This window comes from Podarcis bocagei (assembly GCF_964188305.1).
Source record: "Podarcis bocagei genome assembly, chromosome: 1".
NCBI lineage: Eukaryota > Metazoa > Chordata > Lepidosauria > Squamata > Lacertidae > Podarcis > Podarcis bocagei.
This window is the reverse complement of record NC_138125.1, coordinates 26,837,859-26,865,737: the sequence shown is the minus strand read 5'-3', so window position 1 is coordinate 26,865,737 and position 27,879 is coordinate 26,837,859. Positions and strand designations below refer to the sequence as shown.

Genomic DNA, 27,879 nt, shown 5'->3' with positions numbered 1-27,879 from the left:
TTCTGGAGGTGTTGCTGAATATGATAAGAAATGACCAGCAGGTCAAAGGTGTGCAGGTCGGAGCTAAACATTACAAATTAAGAGCGTATGCAGATGACCTAGTATTGACTTTGCAAGAGCCAAACACTAGTACGAAAAGGGTTTTAGAAATAATTCAACAATTTGGCCAGGTGGCTGGATTTAAGTTGAATAAGCAAAAAACTAAAGTCTTAGGGAAAAACCTAACAGATATGGAAAAGGAGAAATTTCAGGAGGAAACAGGTTTGACTGTGGTTAAGAAAGTTAAATACCTAGGGGTCTATTTAACACCTAAGAATGTTAATTTGTATAAGGACAATTATGAAAAATGCTGGTCAGAGATTAAAAAAGATCTAGAAATATGGTCAAATCTGAAACTGTCAATGTTAGGCCGAATTGCAGTAATTAAAATGAATGTATTGCCTAGAATGTTATTTTTGTTTCAGACCTTGCAGATTCTCGACAAGATGGAATGTTTTAAGAGGTGGCACAAAGACATTTCGAAATTTGTCTGGCAGGGCAAAAAGCCCCGAATTAAATTCAAAATACTGACTGACGCTAAAGAAAGAGGGGGTTTTGCCCTGCCGGACCTAAAATTGTACTATGAGGCAGCAGCGTTTTGCTGGCTGAAAGAATGGATGCTCCTCGAGAACACGGACATCTTGGATCTGGAAGGCTTCAATAATGCTTTTGGTTGGCATGCATATCTTTGGTATGACAAGGTTAACAGTATCTTTAAAAATCACATTGTTAGAAAAGCATTATTTAATGTCTGGATAAGATACAAAGACTTATTGGAAAATAAAACCCCTAGATGGGTGTCACCAGTGGAGGCTAAAGCAGTGAAGAAACTCAATATGGAGGTCGGATGGCCGAAGTATTGGGAAATTTTAGAACAGGATGGAGACAAGGTTAAATTACAAAGTCAGGAGAAATTGAAGCACAAAGTAGAAAATTGGTTTCAATATCGTCAAATAATGGAAATTTTTAAACAGGATAGGAAAATCGGTTTCCAAGTGGAGAAATCAAAACTAGAGACCGAATTGTTAGAACCCAATACTAAGAATTTATCTAGAATGTATAACTTGCTGTTGAAATGGAACACACAGGATGAAACAGTTAAATCTGCTATGATTAAGTGGGCGCAGGATGTTGGACACAACATTATGTCAGATGACTGGGAATGGTTATGGAACACCGGTATCAAATTCACGGCATGTAATGCCTTAAAGGAAAACATTATGAAAATGGTATACAGGTGGTACATGACCCCAGTCAAGCTGGCAAAAATCTACCATTTGCCCGATAATAAATGTTGGAAATGTAAAGAGACTGAAGGTACTTTTTACCACCTTTGGTGGACATGCCCGAAGATAAAGGTCTTCTGGGAAATGATCTATAATGAAATGAAAAAGGTACTTAAATGTACATTTTCTAAAAAACCAGAGGCCTTTCTCTTGGGCATTGTCGGCCAATTGGTGACAAAGAAAGACAGAAATTTCTTTATGTATGCCACAACAGCAGCAAGAATACTCATCGCAAAGTATTGGAAGACACAAGATTTACCTACTCTGGAAGAATGGCAGATGAAAGTGATGGACTATATGACACTGGCTGAGATGACAGGCAGAATCCGTGACCAACGCAAAGAGATGGTGGAAGAAGAATGGAAAAAATTTAAGAGCTATCTTAAGGACTACTACAAACTTAACGAATGTTAAAATGTTGTGGTTGCTAGAAGTAACAGGGTACAGGGATACAAGGTTAGATAATAAAGGAGGACTAAGATGACAGAGATTAGAAAGTAACAATTGGAAGTTGCTAGCTCAAATATGGACACTGGGATGCAGAGAGGGGAGGTATGGGGAAGTCCAAGAAAAGAGGTTTATGAAAATATCTTTGAAAGTATTTTCTATGTTTGTTTTGTTTTGTGTTTGTTTGTTTTTCTTAAAAATGCTGTAAAACCAATAAAAATTTATTAAAAAAAAAAAAATAAAGTCATGCCACACGCACGAAATCCAAGGATCAGAGGCGAAATCCCTCCGAAGTGGCTCCTAAATCCACGTACTTTTCACGGGAAATATTTTTTTAAAAGGTCTGTAAGTGCAGAAAATAAAGATCCCAAGTAGAAACACTCCCCACCCGCCCCTATCCTCTCGAGTCCAGTGGCAGATTATGCCTGTTCTTTCTTTTCCAAACCCACCCCTTGAGACGAGACGAGGCGGCACGTTTGCAAAAGAGGCACGCAGCTGATCTCCCGAAGGATATCTCTCGTGTGTGTGTGTGTGTGTGTGTGTGTGTTTGTAAGTTTCCCCAGGCATGCAAGCCTCTCACTTTCTCTCTCCAGACATTCTGTGCTGGGCCAGCCACAACAGAGCGACCTCTCTCTCTCCCTCTCTTGCTCTCACAGGCTCGGCTCTTCTTTCAGCGTCCCGCCCTCAAAGGGTTAAGCGGCCGCTGCCTGCCGCTCTTTGCTAGACGGCTGAGTTTCGAGGAAGGCGCTGTTTGAGGCAGGCGTCGCTGCGCGCTGCTGTTGCCGCTGCTCTTGCAGCCACCCGCTTGTGAAACCCGCCAGGCAGGCTCGCTTTGGGAAGACGGAGGGGCACCCATCTGGTGCATCGAGGATCTGCTTTGGGGAAAGAGGGGAGAAAGAAAGAGGGAGAGAGATTTGCGGGCCGGAGGCGGAGAAGAACGAGGCATTTGGTCATGCTCGGCTGTCTTTTGCATCTTGGCGCTCTGGGTTGAATGACCGGCTGGACAGCGGCTCCAGAAGATCCCTCCGCTGGGCGCTCTTCGGCGAGAGAAGCCTCTTCGGCGGCGGCGGTGGAAGCCGGAGATTATGAGGACGGCGAGCGTGGCTCTTGCCAGCTATGGAACAAAGCCAGACCTTGGCGGTGATCCTTAAATCAGTACAATGCAGGAATCGAGCGGCTGCCCTCGCCACCTTCCTGACCCAGTGGGGTTTGGGTGAGCTCCAGCGAGAGGAGAAACGCGGCGCACTCTCGTCAGGTAAAGCGAATTCTTTTTCCTCGCTGCCTTCGTGCTGCAGGCGTCACCATCTGAGATGGATGGATGGGGAGAAAGAACTCGGGCCATTTCAGTCGCCCAGAGTTCCAAGTTTCATGGGGGGGGGGGGACCAGAGAGGTGTGCAAGGTTAGAGTCGGTGTGACTCCGGAGCGAGCGAGGGAGAGAGAGGTGGAGGCTGTGGATTCTCTCTCCATAGGCAGGAAGAGTTGTGTATGCATTGGGGGGGCATAATAATGATAATGATAATAATATATCTGCGATCCTGAAACTGCCTACTCCAGAGTAGTCCCCTTCAAACCAATGACAGTTCGGTTTCTGCATGGCAGATTAAGTTTGGTGGTGCTAGTTCAAGTACACACACGAACACATTTTCTGGGTGAATTAGTGACGGTGTCTCCTTTCCATTGCCCACCACTCTCGCGCAAAAGGTCCACGTGGGTGGATTCTGATGGCTTCTGTAAATCAGGCCGTTCCGTGCCTTCAAGTTCAAGTTCTCAAGCCTTGAGGTAGTGACAATCGTGTGTGTGTGTGTGTGTGTGTGTGTGTGTGTGTGTGTGTGTGTAACGTTTCAAAACGGTGCCTCTGCTCCGCCGGTTCGTCTTTTGCGTCCGGAACCAGTGCGCCTTTACGCGCAAGGAAGCTCCGGCGAGTTCAACGGGACTTTACGTCCCTGACAAATCTGGACCAGATCGGGCTGCAGAGAAAAGCAGCGTCCTCCCTTCTCTCTCTCCCTCCCCGTGCAAAATTAGGATCCAGAATCAATCGATTGGAGAGCTCTGAGTGGCTTATTCCCCCCAGCACCCGCTGCCTGCACTCCTTCCTTTTAGCGCCCCTCCCCATTTTAATCCAGATCTACTGCTGACGGAAACAAACCTCCTTTCTTCCCCCATCAGTCAATCACTGTCTGGCAAATGTCTTTCCTCCACCACCCCCTTTTCGCCTCCGCAGAAGAGGGGTGCGGGAGCGTTAGGGCTGGGTTAACTCCTTCGAGTCCGGACCCTCATTCATTCCGAGTTATCGGGATACCCTCCCGCACCGTCTTGATTTCGCCGAGACTCCCCCCCCTTTCCTCTCCAGCGGCGATTCTGCTTTTGTGATAACAGTGCCAGCAGCACTGCGTGCCAGGCTCTCGTCAGCGCTTCCGTTTCAGAGACTGGCTGGATGCTCCTTCTGGCTTTCTTCTCCGGGGTCTGCGCACCAGCATTTTCATTTTTCGAAGGCATGGGGGCGGGGGCTGGACCCCTTTAGCGGGTTTAGGAGTTCCTCTGTCTTGGAAAAGTACATAAATTGCAGGCTGTGAACCCCGCGAGAGCCATGCCAGGAATGAACGTGCCATGATCCCCAAGCTCACAGATGGGCTGTGAGAGAGAGGGACATATTTTTGTCCCAGGCTTTGATAACAGTGTAGCTCATCAGGAACATGGGAAGTTGCCTTAGTCCCGTAGCATCTACAATGACTGGCATCAACCCTCTAGGGTTTTAGGGTTTCAGTCTCCTACAGCCTTGCCTGGAGATGCCGGGGATAGAACTCGAGATCTTCTGCACGCAAAGCAGGCGCTCTGCCACTGAGCTACTACAGTCCTTCCCTCCTTGAGCTGATTCCATTTCTCCGTGTAATCTGGGCAATATCATAGCCCTCTGCTTTGGAACAGCCATGCGTGCTGCCTTCCCTTGCCATATATGTACCCCTTTTCCTGCGTTTGGGGATGTGCCTTCGGAGGTAGGAGGTAGCTTAGGCCGTGTCCAAAACGCCCAACGCGTCTGTATGACCCGCCAACACATTGCTGGGGATGGGTGGCTGAGGCATGGAGAGCGAGCGTGTGGCTTGTACGTGTGATCGAAGGGGGAAACGGAAATACAGTACCTCTAACCGGCTCTTAGCGTCAATAGGACGTTTCGCTCAAGGGAATTCTCAGTAGTTTGAGTCGAGGCCTGCTTCACTCCAGCGTCTGCACTTGGGTTTATTTAGCTTACACTTGATTGCTGTACACTTGATGGCTCTCTGCGGAGGGTGTGAACTGGCTCCGTGGAAAAGCCTCGCGCTTGAGGCCATGTGGGCTTTCTCCTCGTGGCGTTGGGTCTGTGGTGGCCCACTCACACCTTCAAGGCACCCTTTTGCGTGGCAGTCATCAGATGATGAGAAGGCAGGTGTGAAACCCTCCCTTTCCCTGCAGATGAACCAGGAATGAGTTCGCGACACTAGTGTCAATCCACTAGGCTCTTTAGCTCTAGAACCTCGAGTCCAGATGCTCGGAGGAGGGAAAACAAGTCAGCATGGAAAAAAAACAAAATCAGGAGTGATTTCAAACGCTTTTTAAAAAACTACCCCCTCCTCCAAAATAAGAATTTGTAGGATCCCTGAAATTGACAAATTTCACCGAGTTCCCTCCCTCCCTGGTGCTTAAAATTAATGTCAGAGACATGCAACCCGATAATGTATATTCATTTTTTTATCAGCAAAGTCTTGCAGGTACAGCCGCCTTTTTTTCTCCCTCCTCTCCATTTGTATCCAGCAAAGCTCTCAAAGAGTATAAAAACGATCAATTTCATTTTAGTCTGGTGAAAATGTGCCCTCCGTGCAGTAGCCGAAAATTTAAATAAAAGGGGTTTACTGGCTGCCCCTCTCGCAAATGTAGCATTTGGGGTTGGAGGTTATTTATTCAGTTATGAGGCAGAGACGCCTAGATTTCTTCTGTCCTTTAGAAAAGTCAAGATAACACAAAACAGATCTCTTCTTTCTCCGGGGATCGGCTGATGTATTTATTGATTTGATTTTGCCAGGTAAAAGTCCAAAGGTGGTGGTGGTGGTGGGGATCTCACCGTAGGCTGCAGACATGTGAAATAACACCGCTATGGTGAACATTCTGCCTCTTTCCTCCTTTTCCCTTTCCTAATGACTACAATTAATTCATTTTATCCCAGGGAAGGGAGTTCCTTTCCCTGCAAGCGGGGCGCCTGTTCAGCGCAGGATAAAACCAAGTGGCTTTTTATTCTTAATGGTCGGGATAAAAAAAAAAAAAAGAGAGCCAGGAAAAACTCAAATCCTGCCTGCCTTGGAAGCCCTGCTGATGTTTTTGTCGGGGAGCCTCTATTGGGGCAATTAAAGCAGCTAATGACACGCGCGCCCGCCCGCACGTCCAGAGCCGAGCCGAGAAGTAGATCAGGCTGAGCGCCTAAGACGCCGCTTGGTGCTGTTTCCCGTATTCTATCTGATAGCTGCGCGCAAAAGGGGAGGAGGGGGAGAAACTCCTAATAAGAATTGAGGCAGAAGCGCCTCTTTGGCTAAAGAACTTGACGGTGAAGGGTGGGTTAAATAATTGGGGGGGGGGGGAGAACCCGAGCCCGACTTTGCCTCTTGGAAAGCTTTCAGGCTGCAGCCCTGCCTTCCAAGCATTCTTTAAACTCGCCATGTGGGAGGAACTCCAGGAGAGAGAGAGAGAGATGGCTATCAACCCGAATTCATTACTGTAAACATCTCCCTGGGGTGTCAGGCGAGCAAAAGGGAGAGAGAGGAGAGGGAGAGAGGGGTGGGGGAGACAGAAAGGCTCGGCTGCCATTAGAGTCCGATCGGAGATCTCCTGACGCCCAGGATCAACCTGCCAGCGCGGCTGGACTTTCCGAGCCCAGAGGGGAAAGAGGCGCTCGAGCGCACACGCGCTCACGCGTGCACGTCTGCATGCGCCCGGCGCCCCTGGAGGCTTCTGGGGTGCTGCTCGCCTGCGCTTCCTCCTCGTGGGATCCTCTCTCTCCTGAGCTCCGAGGACCGAGGGGAGAAAGAAAAGAAAAAACCCAACCCCAGGCCAGGGGAAAACACCACCACCAACTGTTCTCTGCAGGCTGATTAGAGCTCGCTCCTCTCCCGGACGTCTCTGTTGATTTCGAGTTGTTGGCGTCCCTCTCTGCCTGGTGTGTCCTCTCTCTCTCTCCTTGAGAGGTGGGGACCGAGGAGAGAGAGGAAGAGGTGTGCGCCTTTGCGCTTGCCTTCTCGGGGATGCTGGAGCCCCGGGCTGCGCGTTGGAGGCGAAAGGAGGAGGATGTTGCCGCTGCCTCGTAAGCGGGGAAGGCGGAAGAAAGTGCCGCGCTCGCTCCGCAGAGCAGAAGCAGCAGCAGGCGGCGGCCCCGGAGGCGAGCGCCGCCCGCAGCCTGCGGGCGAGGGCAGCAGCAGGAGGCGGAGGACCACGACGACGACCCCACCGCGGCGAGGGGACGATCCCACCGTTGCTGCTCTCCCAGCACCTCGGAGACCAACGTTACTGCTGCTGCTGTGGCGGCGGCCGCCAAAGTTTGGGGGTCTTCGCTGGAGGGGGGCAGAGACTCCCCGGGGATTATGCGCACCCGAGGACAACGCTTCAGGATCGGAGCCTGCAGGTACAGTCGGGCTCGCGTCCCTGTCTCAGGATTCCCCCCTACCCCGATTCAATGATTCTAATATTCCCCCCTCCCAGAAGGAGGGAAGCCCCCCTGCCATTACAACCATCGCCCCCATAGTGCCAAATGCAAAAAGTTCGTGGCCTGGGATCCAGGTGTGGACGGGATGAGGGGCAAATGGCCAGCCGCCTGCTTAGGCTAGAGGGGTGGTGCGCGACTGACAGGGACACACGCGCAGGCATCCCCACTGGGAAATTTATCAATGGCTGTATGTGACAAGTGGAAAGGGAAAGATGCGATCGCTGTGCAGCAGCTTGTGTATTTCAGCCTGTGTGTGTGAGAGAGAGGATGAGAATCCAGATGAACGTAGAGGGCAGCTTTTTACTTTTTCTCCTTCATCCCCCACCTGACTCTTGACTGTTCCAAATGTGCCCTCTGGCTATTTCCTAGCCTTGAAAGGGACGACCCGCCTCTGTCCCCTCCTCCCATCAGTATCCTCACACCATCGAGCAAAGAGCTACTACTTGGCATTCTGGAAGCAAGTGAGGTTTATATTTTGGAAGAAAGAAGGGAAGAGATTTCCTTTTGTGTGTGTGTTATGGAATGGAGAAGTTGAGCAGATGAAAGCCAAGCTGGCAAAGAGAAGATCAGGTTAAGTCAGTGCTGACAAGCATTATGAAATTCAAATGGAGGGGTGCGGGGAGGCAGCGGTAAATTGCATCAGTATTCATCAGATTCCCATCAATAGCTACATAAAGGCGGATCTGATGGCTTGGGGGAGGGAGGAGGAGGCAGAGATGGCATTTCAAGTCCATCAAGTGGACAGCAGCCTTATTTCATGAAGCTGGTCTGAGGGTTACTGACAAGCCAGAGAGAAGAGAGTGGAGGGGGTTGAAGCAAGCAGTTGGGGGGGGGGGGAAGCAGCCTGAAAACTGAGGGAGAAGCCATCAACCTTCCTCTCTGGAATGGAGAATCAGTCAACAGGAGCTTTTAATTAATTTTAATGGAGGAAATCTGTTTTAAGGCTTACAATAAGCTAATAAAGTCCAAGGCAGAAATCCATGCAGAAGCCTGGACTTGTGTATAGAAAGTGCTGATTAGATTTTTGCCTTTGTGGGATTTTTCATTTTTTATCTTTGGTTTAGGAGAGAAAGAGAGAGAGATAGAGGGAGAGAGCATTTGCTTAGCATAGGCAAAGCCTATCCTTTTACACCCAAGCTTATTTACCTTCTCTTAGTGCTTACAAACCAATCATGCCAATTGGGATCTGGAATGTAATCTTCTCCAGGCAGCTTAATCCTGCAGTCCTCAATGAGACAAAACTCCCATGGAGTTCATTCATGGATTTATTTACGTAGCATGTACTAGAGAATTCCTGCTCCAGTGGGACTGGCAAATCCATTCTGGATTCAAGAGGGACAAAAGGACAGTCAGGTCATCCCATCATGGTCTGTGTCACAGAAATGCACTGAAAGTGGCATTTTTTGACCAAAGACTGCAGCATCTTGATATTAACAGAAAGAGTACTATACTGGCGTGCTTTTTTGTTTCTTTGTTTTGTTATCCTAGGAGGCAGGGACTCCTGCAAGCACAGGAGGGGCAAAGCTGGGCAGGAGGCCTTCTGAGATAACGGTGATTCATTTTCCTTCAGAATTGCAGTAACCTATCTGATCTATTGAAAAGAACACAGAATAAAGGCAGGAAAATGTTTTGCAAGCCTTGTGCAACTAGCCTTTTCTGTTTAGATATGATGGGATTGTTTCTTCTGATTCTTTTTGCCTAAATTACTTTAAGATGCGCATAATCCACACACCCCACTATGCTTATATTTCAGCAAACAAAAACCACCACCACCCGCACCTACTCAGTACCTTTCGAAAATAATTTTCACCCATCACACTTAGAGAATCTCCATTCCCTTCTCCTTCTGCCAGTTTCCCCTGCATTAAGTTGACCCATCAAAATATTGCACTTGGAACACTAGGCAGCCTCAGTACTTTTCACACTGCTCTGAGCTCACAAACGCCTTACCCAAAACTTCCCATGAGTCCCAATAAGTGGTAAAGTACCTCACTTTTTGAAAGGATGTTCTGCTCCTATGCAACTGGGATTTTACCTTGGTTTTAAAACAGGCTTGGTTAGTTGCAGGTGGCATTGCAATGGTTAAAAAGAAAACAAAAGAGGATGGTTGGACTAGATTCTATTATTCTATGAGATGCCAGCCAAGCCCCACTGAAAATTGGACCTCCTTGGCATGGTGATAATGTTCTGTTTGCAAACTGGCCTCTGATCAGAATGTTGGACACGGTGTGCAGAAGTCTAGGACTTGGACAAAAGATAAATTGATGGAATGCAAACAAGCTAAGCTAAGGATTGACTTGTTCATATGTATATGTGATTTTTATCTGCATATGATTTTCAGTATCTGGATTTAATTTGAGCCATTGCTATAAGTCATGATTATATCCTGGTCTGCTGGAGAGCCTGATACAGACTTAGGCTTATCTGCTGAAAACAACCCCATCTCCACCCATTTCAAAAAATGCCTTACATGGGCTGTGGTTTCAGGCGAGAATCGGCAATGCAAACATGTCTGTAAGTGGTTAGAAAGGCAACTCTCAAGTATGTAGAGCCCTGATGATTTGATTTTCCTCTCCATTCCCTGGCATCAGAAAACGTAGGCTTCCTTGTTTGAAAACAAGTAGGAGATCAAGCACATTAAGGGCTGTGGCTTTTATTCTGCTGTGCTTTATAGGTGAGGGAATAGCCCCTCTTAAGAGAAAACTGTTTGTTTCCAAGAAGGACAGCTTCTTAGTCACCCCTACACCCTCTGCTCTTAATCTAAAAGTGAGTTCATTTTTCACTAGATTACTTTCATATAACTTTGTGGTTTCTGCCACAGTGATTCAAATTCAGTCCATTAGTGACCTCTATCTGTGAGAAGTATGCAATCAATGCATGCATGGTCTCTCTCTACTCTCACTCTCTATCTTGCTCCTTTTCTTCTGCAAAGTATATTGTGGCAGCAGGGAAGGGGGAGAATGCAACATCTGACTTGCTTGGGTTTTGGATATCTTAAATTACTCAATTTGCTCGTTGGATTAAAAGACGGTGTTCACTCCTAGCTCTTCTCATGTCTGTTGTTCTATAGCAGAACAACATTCAAATGAATATAAGGTAACTCATACCCATTTGCCACTAATGTGAAGAACACCAGGCATTTGGACAGTGTTCTCTTAGTTTGCTGGTGACCATAGGTCGGCTCACTTAACAAAATCAAGAGTCAAAATGCAATTTGGTATGTCCGATAGTTCATGTTTGCTCCAGAAGTTCTGTTGATTGCGTGACTTTTATCACCCCATAGTTGTAACTAAAAAAATGCATACTTAGCAAAGATGTACAGTGACGAGCATTTAAGTATAGTAGCAAGATTATCTTTGTAATGAAAAAGGAAATAAAATTCCATCTGTGTCTGTATTTTGAATACCCATCAGAGATCAAGGGAAAAGATTGTTATTAACAGATGGTCCCTTTTTGGGGATTATTAAACCCAGCTTTCAAATATCAATTTGTCTCTTGCTTGTATCCAGATCCATATTTCATGTTTTAGTTAATTATTGTGAATTGCGAATCGAGGGCTCCAACAACAGCATTGCTTTGATGAGGGGGATAGTTTGGTTTGACATTTTCCAGATGATATTTGATGCATTTAGTGCTGGGGTAATATGGTGGCTTTAGATGCTTAATGATTCCTTACTTTTCTTCTTTTTCTTTTGGAAGCAAATTGTGCTATTTCAAGAAAAAAGAAGAAGGAAACCTCACAAAGTGACTATTCTTATTTTATTTAAAAAACTTACAACCTGCCCAATTTTCCAAGGAAATCAAGATGGCTAACCACCAAAACCCACAAATTACACCCAATTACAAAATCCAGATATCAACAGAAAAGCACGAGCCAATTTAACGATTTCAAAAAAAGCCACCAACACAAACCATGTGAAGGAAGACTGTCAGCTTCAAGCTGATGGCATCAAGCTGAATTCCCTAAAGCAGTGTATGACCTATAGATGCATCTGTCGGCTTGCTTTTAAAGAACAAATAAAGAAATACGTGACCCAAATAATTATTACATCTTTGGAGTTCTTTTAGAAACAACAGTTAAAAAGAAACCCATAAAAAAACTGACGGCTTACCAAAGGCAAATACTTTTGTGGGAGCCAGAGTCCAGTCTTTTCTGAATCTCTTCCAGTTTTGTCCTCTATGAAAATGCTTAGCTAGTACAATGAAGTTAGTTATATTCAGCCAGTGGCCCAGACTGTTGCGATCTTCCTGTTCTTTGGTGCTTTACTGGTGATTTACTCAAGCAGCAGCCTTTATTTCTCTTTGATTCCTTCTCCTGACATGGCCCTTTGAATTGAATAGGAACTCAGTCTAGTGAGGTCTTAAAACAAATCTGTCATGTTACATTCAGGATTCCAGAAAACTTAATGATCCATAAAGAAATCTGTAAAACATCTTTAATCTTTTTTCAAAAAAAAAACATTCTGTGCTTTCTGATCTGCTTCTTAAAGGTCCCTTGTCTACTTTGTAACAGGCCTGATACATGTGGCTTGTTTATTTAAAAAAATGGCTCCTTCTGATCTGGTTTAATGGGAATATTTCTTCTTCTGTATATAAATGGGTGAAGGTAGAGTTATAGAAAAATGGATCATGCACTTAGGTTAACCAGCCACTGAGATTTAGGTGTCAGCCCCCAAATTGTTAACTCATAGGTAGCCTTAATGAGATTATTCCACAATGTGTGGACTGCAGCATTTGAACAACAGAATTTCAGAAACTTTTGCTGTGCTCATGTCTTCAGTGGCTGCAGAATCCATCTCCTTTACTATCAAATCCAATGGGATTTCATGATGGGGATGATCCTATGGAGTCTTGCAAGTTGCCAGAAAAGTGCCATTGGCCAAGGGCTGTACTTGCATCATTCCTGAGTCCCTATCAGCACATTTTGATCATGCTTTGAAAGGGGTGGAAGATACTCAGCACCTCATAGGATCAGTCCTCCCCTTAGATCAACGCCCCAAAGGTCACAACAAAAATTCCGACATGGCTTTTTGAGTCCTTCATAATTATTAATCACTGGGCAGCTAGTCAACTGATAAATTAACAGAGTAATTCCCTATGACAGTTTATGGGCTAAGGACCACAGTCATAGAAATTAACATAAAGGAAAATGATTTGCAAACTTATTGGGGGTGATAACCTTTAAATAGTCATGATAATCAACGCGTCAGATCCCAATAAGCTCTCACTCACGTGGAACCAGAGTCTGTGAAAAAATGGTTTTCAGTGTTGGGATGTTTCATTTTTGATCCCTTCAAATTTCTGCCCGTGCAAATTTAAATAGGCTGTATCTGATTTCCCCTCTTATATTTTATCAGTTTGGAAGGAGTGAAATTTAATGCTTACTATTTGTATTTGTTTATCATTCTTTCCTGAATCTGAAAGCTGAAACAATCCTTTAAATTTAATGACAAAAGACCCAGTTTATTTGGAAGTCCTTGTGTGTGAGTCTTGCTGAACCATGAAAGCACATTTTTCAGTGGGGCACAGAAAAAACATTTCCTGTTGCATTGGGCCATATACTCCTCCTGACTTCCGAAGGCTCAGAATTCTAGCCTTGCACGAATTGCATCAAAGGCCTCTTTAAATCCTTTTGTGCTTGCCTGAAAGACTTATTTCAGACCCCTCGATTTCTGTTGCCCTCTGTGCCCATGGTCAGAGCCGCCCTTGTCATTAGTTAAAGTAAGGCAACCATGTCAAAAAGCCCATGGTTGTGGACCAAATAGCAAGAGCCCCTTGATTCTTTGTTCTAAAACCCCTAACCGTTTGCCTCCATTGTGTGCCACACAGCAAGCCCTGGCCCTTCTAAGCTAGCCAGCTGCCTCAAGCGCCCTGGATCCCAGAATCAGCTGCCGTTCCAGTTGGTTTCTGTATGTGGAATGCATGGAATGGGGAGAGCATGTTTATTTTTCCCTTTCGCCATGGGCAGCAAAACGCTGTGGGTTGACCCTGCCTTTGGTAAGGAGCCTCCCCTCTTTGGTAGACCTTTCATAAGGAATTATCACTAGCCACCATTTCAGACTGCGAACTTGAGGCTGATACCCACAGTTCAGACAAGGCTCCTGGAGCAAAGCATAATGTGAACATAGAAGCTTGCTGGATCAGGCCAGTGGCCCACCTAGTCCAGTATCCTGTTCCCATAGTGGCCAACCAGGTGCCTGTGGGAAGTTTCCGGGCCCAATTCAAAGTGCTGGTTTCGACTTATAGAGCCTTAAATGGCTCAGGACCACAATACCTCCATAAGACTGCCTCTTTCCATATGAACCTACCTGGACCCCGAAATCATCTTCTGAGACCCTTCTTCGTGTGCCTCCTTCATGAGAGGCCCAGAGGGTGGCAATACAAGAACGGGCCTTTTCTGCAGTGGCTCCCTCTTTGTGGAATGTTCTTTCCCGGGAGGTTTGTTCGCCTGGTACCTTCATTATACACCTTTAGGCACCAGGCAAAAATGTTCCTCTTTAACCAGTCCTTTGGCCGAGTGACGTCCAATGCCCTTTTAAAATGTGTTGGGGAGGAGGGGGCTATTGGGTTGTTTTTGTATTGTGATTTTATGTTGTAACTGCCCTGAGACCTGTGGTATAGGGCGGTATACAGTGGTACCTTGGGTTACAGGCGCTTCAGGTTACAGGCGCTTCAGGTTACAGACTCCACTAACCCAGAAATAGTACCTCGGGTTAAGAACTTTGCTTCAGGATGAGAACAAAAATCGCGCAGCGGCAGCTGGAGGCCCCATTAGCTAAAGTGGTACGTCAGGTTACGAAAAGTTTCAGGTTAAGAATGGACCTCCAGAACTAATTAAATTCTTAACCCGAGGTACCACGGTACAAATTAGATAGATAGATAGATAGATGATAGATAGATAGATAGATAGATGATAGATAGATGATAGATAGATGATAGATAGATGATAGATAGATGATAGATAAAATAAAGCCCACCAGCAGGACCTGAGTACAACTGTGCTGTCCTCCCTTGTGCTATCCAGCAACATATTCCCAGCAAACTGTCTCCAACAGTGGAGGTAGAGCATAGCCAGGAGGAGGGTTTTTGTTGGGTTTTTTATATATATATAATTTAGCCAGTTTTATTTTACAAAAAGAAGCTCAGAGTGACTGTTAATGGTTAGTAGCCATTCACAGCTACAGATTTGTCTAATCGCCTTTTAAAGCCATCCAAGATGGTGGCCGTCACAGCCTCTTGTAGAAGGAATGTGGCTGGAAGAGATGAGGTCCACAGACGATGTTCTTTCTTCTTGACAGGGAAGTTTAGGACTAGCACCAGGAGTGGCTGCTAATAGACATATCACGCCTGTGTCCCTGGAGATTTTTGCCCTTTGAATATTTCTGTACAGTGGGATCCTAGGCATGCCTCTGAATGTAGCTGCAAACTGTCCACTGGCTATTATATGATACACTGATGAAAAAGGTCAGAGCCCAGAATGGAAACTAAATCCAGGACCTTATTGGGAGAGAAATGGGTTAATGCTGCCAGGAGTTCCACTCCCAACAGCAGCTGGTGGTGCATGTCATTCTCATAAGCAGAAACAAATGGGCAATGGTAGTTTGCAGGGAAGGAAATGTTCCATTCCTTAACTGTAGCATTAAAAGGGTTTGTATGCACTGTGTATTTTTGACATAAATGGGATGGGAAAGCATTTCCATTAACAGGACAGCGACCAATAATACACATGTTGACGATATCTCTCTCAGTATAGCACAGATGCTGCAGAACTCTTGATTCCATCTTCTTAATTGTAGGTGTTTACAGTGTGCTACAGTTACAGTTCTATAATTAAAAGCTAAAGTGTTTGCATTTTTGTTTTGCATTAGAAAGTAACCCAGCACAGTGGCCTGGTTCACTCACATATAAACATTGATGCAGACCCTCTAAGTGTCCCTATTTTCCAGGGACAGTCCTGGATTTATAGAAGTCATCCCGGTTTCTGATTTGATCCTGGAATGGCCTGCTTTTCCTTAGGATGTCCCTATTTTCAGCAGAGAAATGCTGGAGGGTACGGAGTTATGTGACCCCCGAGCCAAGGAGATAAGTAACAAAATAACCTTTAGAAGACATCTCAAGGCACCTCTGTATAGGGATTTTTTAAAAAAATGTTTAATGTTTTACTAGGTTTTTGTATACGTTGGAAGCCACCCAGAGTAACTGGGGCAACCCAGTCAGATGGGCAAGGTATATAATAATAATAACGATTAAAAAAAAGAATAGGACATCACTATTTTCATTGGAGAAATGTTGGAGGATATGTTGATGAGGAATCCTTTGTGTAATGGGGCACGTTCATTTGTGCTGCTCTTCTGCTACACACACTATAGGGAAAAAGTTTCTGTGAATTGGGTGCAGTACCCACAGCACAAAGTGCATGAAACATGTGCTGGGAAGTGCACTTGTGTCTGTTGTGTCATGGTGCCTACAGGATTCTTGGTCACTGGGTATGTGCATTGGCACTCGGTGCATTTTTGCCAACTAAGTCCTACCCAAATAGAAGCAGACCCATTGAAATTAATGAGCCTAAGTTAGTCGGATATGACTAACTTAGTTGGATACAACCCAGTATATACAATTATGTGTAATTGTAGAGCATGTGATATGAATCTATTTCAAGACATTGAATTAAAAAAACAGAGGCTGGCAACCTAAAGCTCATTTTGTTTTGCATAATGGCATCTGGGAAGTGTAGGCTGCTGACTCTTTTCTTCCAGCCAAGACAGTAAAATACATTTAATTGGAATGCAGTTTAATAATTGAATGATACTCACCAAGGTTGGATTCTTCTTTTCCAATGGCAGGGCCTTCTTCTTACCAGGCTTTCAGGGATCCTTCTCTGAAATTCAGATGAGAGTTAATACAAACAGAAAGGAGATATTTGCAGAGTAAATATATCCAAAAGACTGAAGGAATCAAGTCAGTCCACATGCTTCAGTGAAGGTAACTCCTTTTCCCCAAGTCCCAAGTTATCTGAAATGCAAGCTATTTTGACTTGGTACATATGGTGCATCTGAAGAAAACCCATGATGATCTGAGTCAAATTCCCTTGATGCTCCTGAGAATGAGGAGGAAACTGAGAACATTTAACAACTGGGAGATGTGGTTGATGGTCCACAATTTTATCAAACAATAATATTTAAAAATTATGTGGAAAGAGATGACATACTTTGATGTCTCATTTCCTTTTAAAGTTAGAAGCAGAGAAAGTTGGTGGCTCTTTTTAAAAAAAAAAGCTGTTTCAATTGTTTTTTCACTACTTCCCATATAGTTTCCAGAATAATCAGAGGTCTGTGGAGTGGCCTTTCCTGCCTAGAACAAAAGGAATACAGTCATGTAAAAACAAAAGGCAACAACAAAAATGCTTCCAATTTTCTGTAATAACATCTCTCTGTTTGGCAGGCTCTTGGGAAGTGAAGCGGCAAACTCCAGAACTGGAAGTGCAAGGTTTTTTTTGTAGTCTTAGCCTGAGCAGCTGAAATCTGATCATTTCTGGGCATTATAAGGAAAGAGTAAGAACACTGCAAGAGAGAGAGAGAGAGATGTGCACCCTCTTTTCACACTTCTGGTGTAAATATCTATGCCGGTGACTGGCGCATCTTTTTGGCAGTGAGATGCACTGAGCTGCTATAGATGCACAGGCAAGATATGCGAGTCACTCAGTCACTTCCACGTTCTCTTTGCAAGTTTCGTTGTAACATATGAACTTAGCTACTCTCTTTTAGGGATATAATGCAAAGATGGACATTGACTTTGGTCTGAGGGTGGTAGTGGAACTGTGAGGGGGTTCCTGGAACAACTCTGCTTTCTAGAACATGTTTCCACTCTGTTGGAGGCATGACAATCTCTCTCTCTCTCTCTCTCTCTCTCTCTCTCTCTCTCTCTCTCTCACACACACACACACACACACACACACACCCCACTGAATTGCAAATTGTGTGTCCCTGCACAAAGGCAGAGATGTTAACATCACAAGAAAGCTATCAAATCACAAGACTCCACTGTTTGCAATAAGGGTGTGACGAATACATGGATCCTTGACAAATTGACTACATGGAACTGGCCTTTGTAGCACTTTTGTTTCACTCCCTTGAAAAGTAATGCCTGATGATCTGTATCCACCCTACGATAAAGATTGGACATATCCCCTTATCTTGGTCTTTTAATGCCTCCCAGTTTATAAGCTCTTATCAGCCTGAATGCCTTTCCTGGGATGTAATCCACGTTGGAGTTAATGTCTGATTTCTATTAAATGATTAGGGTGATGATGAATGAAAAAAGCATATAAAGCATTGCTGTTTGGCCCTCTGAAATGATTTTTCTGGATCACACACTTGCAAGGAGCCAAGCAAATATATTAATGCTCCAATTTAGTAGTGCAATTTAGTAGTGCTCCAATTTAGTAGTGAAAGCTCCCAATGAAAGCTGCGAAGGGTATCTTGAAACAGATTGTTTTCTAGTGCAGATAACAGGATAGATATGCACAGTGAATTGCTAAATTATTTGCATCAGATCAGCCTGTGCCCACTGGTACCTCTTGCAGTATCTGTTGCCAGAGTGCAAGTCTGCCCTCTTCTTTTCAATTCACTCCTTTCACTTTCTTAAGGCTGATCTGCAGGTCACCAGTAAACTGTTAAGACATCTCTTTGCTCGTAATAGTCTGTTTTTATTTGAGAAATTACTTTCGCCATTTGATGAAATTAATTTCAGTAACTTCCCCTCGCAGAAGTCGCGTATAACACAATCACAGTCTTTGCTCAGGGTGAAAAGTGTCTACTATTACTGCTTGGAAAATAGCTAAGCAATAAAAGGACACAGAGGACATCTCTCTTCTTAAAAATAACACCCTAGATGCCTTGGAGCAGGTTTGCAAGGATAGATCCCCCCACACCATTTGCAGATACTTTTCTCAGTTAGCATTTGCCGTGAAGCCTCAGACAACACTGTTGATTTTAATTGCCACATCCCTGCAACCCTCTAACCAAAATAATTCTGTGTATACAATAGCATCTCTAGAGAAGGAATATATAAATGTCAAAAGCTAAGCTCTACACTCTGCACAGAGGACCTTTATAAATCCGGAATAAATGAGGTGTTTAGAATTGCTGCCAGCAGCCCTGGCAAGGGGGATGGGAAGAGGAAAAAAGAGAGAGAGAAAAGTCTGTTGATCTGCCCAGATTCTGTTTTTCTTGCAGAAATTTCTTATCAGCAGATGCACACGCATCCTACATGATGCAATTGTGGATCTACCGATAAGGGAATAGTTTGACTAAATGTAGATGGATTGGACCAGTTATTTGGCCGAGTGTTACGATGTGAAACAGCTGAGTCCAGAGCGTCTGTGCATTTTCGGCAGCCAGCCGAAGGATAAGTAAGGAGTTGTCTTGCTGGAATTGTTTGGCATGGGTTCTTTGCCCTTCATTTGTCCAGCGTTGTAAGTGTATAAATCAGTTTGTATGGGCCATGATGACTCCAAGATTCACAGCCACTCATCTCTCTGTGACATTGATGGAATCTTTATTGGATCAAATGCATTGGAATTCTAATTATGACTCTCTGCTCTTTAGTGTTCCCCTCCAGCCATCAATATCTCGTAAACAATCATATTTTACAAGCTTCAGGAAGATAGTTTAGGCAGATGTGTGCTGACTAGGACAAGGCGCTAACCAAATCACAGCAAAGGGATCATATTCCTCACTTTCAGTGATTGAAGTGAAATCAGAAGGAACTGAAAATGGTACAGTCATCGTCCTCTTTAACAGGGAGGGGGAGATGGAAAGAAAATAAGTAGCCCTCTGGAAACCCTGCTGAATTGTCACAAAGTTACATGAACATTGACATATATCATCATTCAATATACAGGAATTTTAAAAAATGATAACGTGATGTACTTTGCCATTTCAATAAGCCATTTCATAGCTTATTGTCAGAGATGGCTAGCCTGTGGCCTTCCATATGTTGTTGGACTAAAACTCCTATCAAGCGCAGCCAATGGTCAAGGGTTATTGCTGAATCTAGTCTTTGTTCAGGATGGAAGATAGCAGATCCTAATTTATGGTTCTTCTCTAAGGACCTTGCTACCAACTACCATTCAGGAAACTACCAATGTGTAGCTGTAGGAGAATTCACCTTTCCAGTACAGGTAGTTCGACCAAGCAAAGAAAACTTTATATCTAGAGTAAAGAAGCATGAAGCTTGTTTTTTCCTGCTCTAGGGCTCAAAGCAATGGTTTCAAAGTTACAAGAAAAGAAATTCCAAGTAAACATACGGAAGAACTTTCTGACAGTAAGAGCTGCTCAACAATGGAACCATCTCCCTCGGGAAGTTGTGGACTCTCCTTCCTCAGAGGTTTTAAAGCAGAGGTTGGATGGCCATCTGTCATGGATGCTTTAGCTGAGATTCCTGCATTGCAGGGGGGTGGACTAGATGACCCTTGATTCTCTGAAGCTCTTGCTCAGATGAGGTGATAGTGGAGGCTCAGTTGTCAGAGACAGAAGGAAGTTAGGCTTGTGAAGGATCTATCACTGGATTTATAACACTTGGTAACTACCCAGGTATAACAGTCTAGGAAAATAGGCACTCCATTATTCTGACTGACCTGCAGGCTAGAGAAGTCTATAATTGCTATTATTCCTTCCAAGGAAAGAATTCAGCATAAATTTATGCAACATTATGGAAGTTGTTGTTCAACAATTTCTGGAGGTCTTTGAGTTAGCCATCCCTGATGAAGAGCCATCACAAGGTTACGTACTGCTAAAAAAACCCTTCATTCAGAATCCCATGTACATCTATCATCATGGTGGCCTGGTGTATTTCAGCATAGTTGGCTATTATGAAGTAAAGCACAGGAGCATTAGAAGCTGCCTTATACCGAGAGCATCAGACCATCTAGCTCACTATGGTCTACACTGACTAGAACTGGCTCTCTAGGGTTTTGGAACTCCCTTGCCCTACCCGGAGATACCAAGGATTGAACTAGGAACTTTGCATGCAAAGTATCTGCTCTACCACAGAGGTATACCTGTGGCCAAAGGCCAAATAAATCTAGAGCATCCTGAGAGGTGAAGGTAGGAAGACTCAACTCCTGGTAGTCCCCACTGGTCCATCCAGAGAGGGAACTAGTTAATGAGGCTCTGGCCAAGAATATGTAACACCACCACCACCAACAACAATAATTTATTATTTATACCCTGCCAATCTGTCTGGGTTTCCCCAGTCACTCTGTGTGGCTCCCAACAGAATATTAAAAACATGATAAAATATCAGACTTTAAAAGTTTCCCTAAACATTGTTGCCTTCAGATGTCTTTTAAAAGTCAGATAGTTGTTTATTTCATTGACATCCAATGGAAGGGTGTTCCACAGAGTGGGTGCCACTACCAAGAAGGCTCTCTACCTGGTTCCCTGTAGCTTGACCTCTCGCAGTGAGGGAACTGCCAGAAGGCCCTCGGAGCTGGATCTCAGTGTTCGGGCTGAACGCTGGGGGTGGAGATGCTCCTTCAGGTATACATCTAACTTCTTTTGTCCTATCAGACTGATGCACAATTCTGAAGGCATTGGGATTTATTTATTTTTTAGCCAGGGTGTTAATAAAAGGGTCTGATTTATAAAACGTACCGTAAGAATGTAAGAAAAGCCTGCTGGATCAGGCCAATGATCTAGTCCAGCTATGGAGACAGAGCACAGCCATTGTGGCTAGTAGTCATTCATAGCCTCTCTTCCACGAATTTGTCCACTGCTCTTTTAAAGAAGGTGAAAAGTGTGAGACCTCTTAGACTGAATCTAAACTGAAAATAAATATGGAGAGATCTTTTTCTTTTATATATATATATATATATATATATATATATATATATATATATATATGATTTAAAAAGTAATAATCCCACACCAATGTTGGATAGTGGGAAATAGTTTCACTCATAAACAAGTGCACCAAGGGTTCATGACAATGATTAAGACAAATGAGCCAGATACTTTGTGTGGGCCACTGAAATCTGCTGCCAAAGAATTTTTGAAACATTCACTTCCAAAGCATTTTTCCTGTCAGCCCATAAAAAGAATTATGTTCATGTGTAAATTTGTAAATGTGTAAATTATGTTCATGTCATAAATTTACACATTTTTGTTGTCCCGCAACATCTTACTCTGGCAACCCAAAATATTCTAGGTCCTGATATTTAATAAAGACAACAGAAATGTTAAGATCTGAAGTCAATCAGAGTATGGCAGGCTACTTTGATATCAAAACTGATATAAGTTAAGCAAGCCTGCCTAAATATGGGGTGCTCGTTCTGTACCTATTAATCACAGGTACATACAGTGAGAAAATATATCCTGTAGCTATTAAAGAGATGCAGTTCCTACATCGTCACGCAGATCATTACCGAGTCGAAGTAGCCAATCTGGTACTCTCCAGATGTTCATAGAATCGTGGAATTGTAGGGTTAGAAGGGACCCTGTGGGTCATCTGGTCCAACCCCCTACAATACAGGAACCAGCAGCTATGTTGTTGGACTCCAACTCCAATCTGCCCAAGACAGCATAGCCAATGGCCAGGGATGAATGGGGATTGTAGTCCAGCAACATGTGGGATGGACTACTGCTTGGTCTGGGTGTTTTTGCTCTAAGAATCTGAGAATATGTTTTGTACAAGTTTCTGAGTATCCAGCATGGGCGTTTGCAGCCCTTGCGGTCTTTTCATAGCATTGTGTCTTTTACGTGACATAATGGAGATTTCCACCAAGACAGGAAGAGATTTCGCAAGGAGGACTCATAATGGAAATAACTTGTAATGCGTAATGATTGCTTTCACTTTGTAAGTGATTTTTTGAAAAGGAAGTTAATCATCCTGGTGATGGTGCTGTTAAACACTTCTCTAGAATTCTCTAGTATCCATGAGCATATCTGTGCTGTCATGGTAGATCTAACCTTTTGGCTGGTCTTATGGCATTCTCATTCTGTATGATCTACTTGATTCCTTGGTATGGGGGGATATTCAGTATATTGTATTCTTACATGGCATGCAAGGAAACGATGGTCTTGAGGTTGACATGGAATGAATCTGAAACGTCTGCAACAATCAAGTTTATCCATTGCATTACACAACTTTTTCAGTCCTTTTCTTTTTGTAGAACCTAGATTTCATGGGGAATAATAGAAAATGTTCTTCTGCAATTGCTGTGAATCACTCAAGGCGGTGTTGTGGTTCTCCCCTCATTCCATTGATCCTTAAAAGAATCTTGTAGGTTAGACTAGGCTTTCTCAACCTTGTAGTTCAAGAACATCTGGGGACCCAACTCCCATCATCCCTGACCACTGGCCATGCTGGCCAGGTATGATGGGAGCTGTTGTCTAACAACATCTAGGAACCCAAGGTTGAGAAAGGTTGGGTTAGACAAAAATAGCAATGGTCAAAAGCCATTCAGTAAGTTGCTGAGTGGAGATTTAAATCAGTGCTTATCCAGTCATAATCCAACATGCTAAGCATTAAACAACACTACACTATTTTTGTGGCAGTGGGAGGAGAAGCATTATTTTGCTGTACTGCTTGTGTTTCACATGATTGTACAAATATTTTTTTTGTGATTGAAACTCACTGTGAGAGAAATGAATTCATTTGAAACAGCTGTATCTGTGATGCTGTAATTCAGTGAGAAAGGGTGAGAAAGTGACAGCTCTCAAAAAATCTTTACTTGAAAGTTGTTGTAAGTGACTACCTCAGTGTCAGTTTCCAGTTTGATATGTGGAGACTATTATATAGGCTTGGGGGAGCAATTAGATTCAGTTCAAATTCAAAGGCAAATCTTAATAATTTGCAATTTCTGAAACACTGTGCAAACCGAATTACACTCACCCTTAGAAAGGAACACCTCTCTGAATTTTGCAGTGCATGTCTCCAACCAAGTAGCATATATAAAATGCATTACAAAATGCATATACTAGTGAAAATAATTCACCTAAAGGATTGCATTAGGAGCATATAAATATTAGGGAAAACATGCTTTGTAAAAACTGCCTACTAAGCGTGTGTGTTAGAAGACATTTGCACTAAAACGCTGGTGAATCTTCATGAGGACTTTTTGAAAAATAAAAAATCACAAACTGGTGTGGAAATGTAGAGAGCAGAATTTAAAATTGGGTTAAAAAACGAGCAAGTGGGAGAAACCAAAATCGACAGATTTGCCCATAGAAATTGATGGATCCCTACTTTTCCCCTGGCTTATAAGAATGTTTTGCAGACTAGTTGTAACTGCCTTTTGCCCCTCTTAACCTGCAACATGGGGAAACTTAACATTGCAGGATGATTTTCTTAAGCCACTCAGAGATGTAGCTCTCCTTCCTGCACCATGGACATAATATACATACAGTGGTACCTCAGGTTACATACGCTTCAGGTTACATACGCTTCAGGTTACAGACTCCGCTAACCCAGAAATAGTGCTTCAGGTTAAGAACTTTGCTTCAGGATGAGAACAGAAATCGTGCTCCGGTGGCGCGGCAGAAGCAGGAGTCCCCATTAGCTAAAGTGGTGCTTCAGGTTAAGAACAATTTCAGGTTAAGTACAGACCTCCGGAACGAATTACCGTATTTTTTGCTCTATAAGGCTCACTTTTTCCCTCCTAAAAAGTAAGGGGAAATGTGTGTGCGTCTTATGGAGCGAATGCAGGCTGCGCAGCTATCCCAAAAGCCAGAACAGCAAGAGGGATTGCTGCTTTCACTGCGCAGCAATCCCTCTTGCTCTTCTGGCTTCTGAGATTCAGAATATTATTTTTTCTTGTTTTCCTCGCGTCTTATAGAACGAAAAATACGGTAAGTACTTAACCCGAGGTACCACTGTATTTTATATTTTCATATAAAGAGCTTTTTTCTCTACACACAAAAATAGGAACTGCTCTCATCACCTGCCATCCCTAAACACAGTAAGACCTGTGTTTGAACTTGTGCCAACTCCTGTTTTTGCCTCTACTTTTCCCTCCTTGGTGGCAGGGAGGTGGGGAAGTGGAATGATGACACTCTGCTTCAGAAGCACAGCTATGCTCATGTCTTGCCTTTTCCCACTGCCTCTTATGAGCAGCTGCCACTTTCACTTCTCTGACTGGAATGCAACATGATGTCAAAGGGAACTAGGAAGTCCCGTCTCAGACAAAAGAATTGTAAGACTAGAACTTGTTTATGTCTGTGGTTGTGCCATGATGAGTAATGCATTTTCCCCAACCTCAACACTCCGAACATATTTGGATTTTTTAAAAAAAAAATCAGTGCATGCAGATATGGATATATTTATCCGTTTATTTCCACACGCAACACAAAAAAGAGAGGGGCGCAAATGCTCAAGGTCACCTCTGTTGCTTGGCAATGCTCTGTCATGCAACAACTTCCTTTGTATTTGTTTTTAATCTTCTTTCTTCACCCTTAGGAGCTAATGCCACTCTAGCAGAAAGAGAGATATTTCTTAGAGTGCTTCCTGGTGAAATAATTGTACATAAATCAAGGTGCCATTTTTCCTTCATCTGGGGAAAGGGTGGCCGGGAGAAGCACACAAGCTGACCCAGCTATTTCAGGCAACCTTTTCCATTTTAGAGATCAAAAGCAGGTATCACAACAATGGTGAACATTCAAATTCTCAAATTTCAGTGGAGCCCTCATGCTGAATTTAAGCACCCCTTGCTTCTGTTACTGCACATTATTGTGCTCCCCCACTCACTGCAGTGTGGCGCCCAGTGTGGCCAAACAGGTCACACTACCCTAAATCCACTACTGCTCACAAATGTGAAGGAACTCCTGAAGAAATGAAACAAAGCACAGAACAGTTTTCTGGAGTAGCTCTCCAAATTCCATATATGGTGTTGCTTATTTTGCATATGATTTGGCACAGTTTCCAGGTAAGGATTGACAAGTTCCCCATGTTAGAGAGCCACGTCAGCTTTTGAAGTCGATGATAGGGAGAAGGCAGAGATGATTCGTAATCCACATACCACATTTGATGCACTAAAAAGTGGGCTTTTTCTGGACACTTGCAGTTGCTGGCTGTTCCCTCAGGAGACAGTATAGCCTTCTACTGGGGAGGCCAGGGCTTAAATCATTGCTCATCCATGGATGGGCTTGAGGCCTTGTTATGAGCATTAGGGGAACATACCTGCCACCTTCATCTTCCTAATGGAAGGACAGGATTTCTTTATTCTTTTTTGTTTAAAGGGTGCTTGTGGTGAGCAAAACAGAGGAGAAGGAAAAGAAGAAGAAGAAGAAGACGACAGGGGTGTTGCTTGTTCTCATCAAAGATCCAGCAAAGGAGTCTCTGTCAAATCTCACAAGTTGAGATGGGAATTCTCGGCAGCCAGAGGCCCATGTTCTAACAAGACTCGCTTGCATGGGTACACTTTGCTACTGAATCGCTTAGCTGAGAGCATCTGCTTTGCTGGAGCCGCATGACGACATGTTCAAATATTTGCTTGTGGTTGCCAGCCCATGCTTTTCTAAGCAATCCCACAAAAGATGAAAAGATTTTGTTTTGTTTTCATTTTGTCATTAGGGAATCAGATCTAGACTCTGCGGCAGCATCACACACCCAAGATAATGCAGAGCCTCTGTGGCAGACCCAGGTAATGATGGATTCAAATCTCCTCAATTCCACTTGCGTGCTCTAACCTGAAGACTGTCTGTCATTACAAATTACATTAAATTGTGCAGGTGTGGGAGCATTAAATCTCCTGCTGTTTTTATGATGGCCTTGTTCGCTGATACTAGTTACTAATCCAGATTTGTTTGAGTTAGTCCATCCGACTTTATAGGCCAGACAAAGAGCGGTATGAAGAACGAGTTTGCTTCTATCCTGTGTGAAGGGTGATACTTAAAGCTCTCCAGTGTGTCTTGACCTTTGTCCAGACCTTTGTATGGGGTGGAAGCTGTATGGAGTGGAGACTGAAGGCATGTAGTGATTTTCTTAAAGTGTTAGGAAACTACCTTATACTGAGTCATACAAGTGCACCATCTAGCTCAGTATTGTCTAGCAGCAGCTCTCTAGAGTTTACAGGCAAGATTTTTTCCCCAAGCCCTAACTGGAGATGCTGGGCATTGAACATGAGACCTTCTGCATGCAAAGCAGATGCTCTACCACTTCCCTTCCCTTCCCTTCCAACCTAATCTCCAGTGTAGAATTGTCATTCTGTTTGCCAGTTGTTTTCAAAATAGATTGATTATGCTTGCAGTGGTGCCCACCTGTTGGTCACTGTTGCCTCTAGCAAGGGGAAGAAGTGTATGAAGACAAGACAAACATGTTTGAAAGGAGAAAAGGCTTAAAATGCCCCCACTCTTGAGATTTAACACTTTCCCCTAGAGACCACCCTGAGAAAGAGGCTGAAGCCCTGAGATTCCAGGTCCTGGTAGCCTGTGTAAACTGTTCCGGTCCACAAAGCTGTCACTCAGAGCATCACTCATATTGCCACTCTGTCCACAGATTGTTCAAGACACTTTGGTTACTGAGGCATATATGATGCCCCTCAGATGCTACAGTTCATGATTATCTGCTGCCCTTTTAGGGTCACCCCAAACCTGCTGACTGAGCAGATCTTTCCCAATGGTAAGGCTGGCTCTGTAGTTGTATTGTTCTTTGCTTAGCTGTCCTTTATAACTTTATTTTATTCAGTTTTGTTCATTTGCTGTTGAAATCATTTTTACTCTTCTGCATCTGTACCTAAAATGGTTTTGAGGCGGTTTACAACATATTTTAAACTATGCGTTAAAAAACCCTGTAAAATGGCAATAAAGCTCAAGCAACCATATACTGCAGGCAGAGGTAAAAACAAATCAATCACCCAATGCTTAGGGGAAGAAAATGGTCTTTTGAAGCCTAAAAGGTAATAAACCAGGTTCCAGTGGAATGTCTCTGGGCAGGAAATTCAATACCTGAGGACTATTGCAGAGAGAGTTTTAGCCTGGCCCTAGTCAACACCTGCCTAACTTCCAAATCTTTGGTCACCTAGAGACTACCCTCCAACATTTTTCCAGTGTAAATAGGGATGTCCCATTCCATAATGATAATTTTACTATTTATACCCCACACATCTTACTGGGTTGCCCCAGCCACTCTGGGCAGCTTCCAACATATATAAAAACATAATAAAACATTAAACATTAAAAAAATTCCCTATACAGGGTATGCCTTCAGATGGCTCAGGGGTCAGATAACTCCATACCCTCTCCAATGAAAATAGGGACATCCTAAGAAAAAGTGGGACATTCCGGGATCAAATCAGAAACTGGGACGGCTTCTCTAAATCAGGGACATCACTGGAAAATAGGGACACTTGGAGGGTCTGCTAGAGCAGGGCATTTGAAGATGATCTT

The 27,879-nt window shown here is 43.8% G+C and overlaps 1 protein-coding gene across 5 annotated transcripts in view; it reads left to right on the top strand.

Annotated features, from left to right (window-relative positions):
- The first annotated feature begins 2,025 nt into the window (after positions 1-2,025).
- Positions 2,026-27,879, top strand: part of FLRT2 (fibronectin leucine rich transmembrane protein 2) — a 91,138-nt gene continuing 65,284 nt past the window's right edge. Inside the window, exons 1-2 of one of the 5 annotated variants that reach the window (XM_081173187.1) lie at positions 2,026-3,027; positions 26,066-26,135. The gene's annotated coding sequence lies outside the window, so the exon portion shown is untranslated. Of the gene's footprint in view, positions 3,028-7,273; positions 7,415-7,948; positions 8,071-26,065; positions 26,136-27,879 lie in introns of those variants that run through there. The other 4 variants (XM_081173188.1, XM_081173185.1, XM_081173186.1 and 1 more) reach the window with 4 other exon arrangements.